Raw genomic sequence first — 1656 nt, forward strand, 5'->3', positions numbered from 1 at the left:
CTTTAGACCAGAGCCTATTCCCTACATAGTGCACTACTTTAGACCAGAGCCCATTCCCTATATAGTGCACTACTTTAGACCAGAGTCATATTCCCTTTATAGTGCACTACTTTAGACCAGAGCCCTATTCCATTATAGTGCACTACTTTAGACCAGAACCCTATTCCCTATTATAGTGCACACTATAGACCAGAGCCCTATTCCCTATGTAGTGCACTACTTTAGACCAGAGCCCTATTTCATTATAGTGCACTACTAGCCCTATGGGTTCCTCGTTGGAAACAGTGTAGTGCACTGTTATAGGGAAAAGGAGAGGGGGGGGGCGTCATTTGGACGCACACACTGTGTTGAATCAGCTGATCCCCTTTGTGCGGTCTAAAACCAACTGCACTTTATCTGAGCCGCTAACAATGAGGCACGCTAGGGGTGCACGGAAGGAGAGGAATCTGAGGGCTGCGATCCCATGGGCTGGGAGAATACAGAGGGGTAGGGCGTCGTGTCTGTCCCTGACTGACCCAGCAGCCACAGAGATTAGGCAAAACAGACCACAAGGTCTCTGTTACATTGGGGGGGGGGGGGGGGCTGGATAGACACTTCAATCCAAGCTAACAAATGTTCCCATCACTTTAGAGAACGTAACCTTAAGTCTCGTTAGGTTGTTTACCTAACGTTTTCACAGGAACGTTTCCAGTGAAATGCCAAGGACTGTTTTCGAAGAGACCATTCCCTAAATATCAAACAGAACCTACCCAGAACGTGGTTGCAAACCCGAGGTGGATTTGGCTTTTTTTGGCACATTAGACCCAACCACCTGCTGGGCGAACACATGCCAGCCACAGAATGGTCGAAGGCTCAATTATATCCCCAGACCCAAAAGCCCTGGACTATTGGTCAGACGGTCTGATGATTAGACAAGACAGAGAATCCACTGGTGCTCCTGTCGTCTAGACGTACCCATGGTACGAGCTAACAACAAACGTTCCCATAACTTTAGAGAACGTTCCCTTATTAAGAGTCTCATTTGGTCGTTAACTAACGTTTTCATAAGAACGTTCCAGTGACGTGAAAGGACTGTTCCAAGAGACCATCCCCTTAATGTCAAATAGAACTCACCAGAAGGTGGTTACCATGTTTCCAGAATTTAAGATTAATGTTCAAGACAACATTTAATGGGAACGTTGCAGGAACATGTCTGTGTATCATTGTCAGAACGTTGCCTGATGGTCCCAAAGAAACATTCTCAACGGGATATTCCTATAAAAATTATAGTTAATGACCTAATGAGACTCTTAAGGGAACGTTCTCTAAGGTTTTGGAATGTTGTTAGCTGCGGAGGTTGACAGACTAGTGTTGTGGAGAGATAGGACATGAGAGGAGAGACTCTACAGATAATAGGGTGGAGACGGTAGATAGAGACTCTACAAGACTAATAGGGTGGAGAGTAGATAGAGGATCTACAGACTAATAGGGTGGAGAGGTAGATAGAGACTCTACAGACTATAGGAGGAGAGGTAGATAGAGGACTCTACAGACTATAGGGTGGAGAGGTAGATAGAGACTCTACAGGACTAATAGGTGGAGAGTAGTATAGAGACTCTACAGACTAATAGGGTGGGAGAGTAGATAGAGGACTCTACAGGACTAATAGGGTGAGAG

This window comes from Salvelinus sp. IW2-2015, unplaced genomic scaffold (assembly GCF_002910315.2).
Source record: "Salvelinus sp. IW2-2015 unplaced genomic scaffold, ASM291031v2 Un_scaffold1795, whole genome shotgun sequence".
Classification (NCBI taxonomy): domain Eukaryota; kingdom Metazoa; phylum Chordata; class Actinopteri; order Salmoniformes; family Salmonidae; genus Salvelinus; species Salvelinus sp. IW2-2015.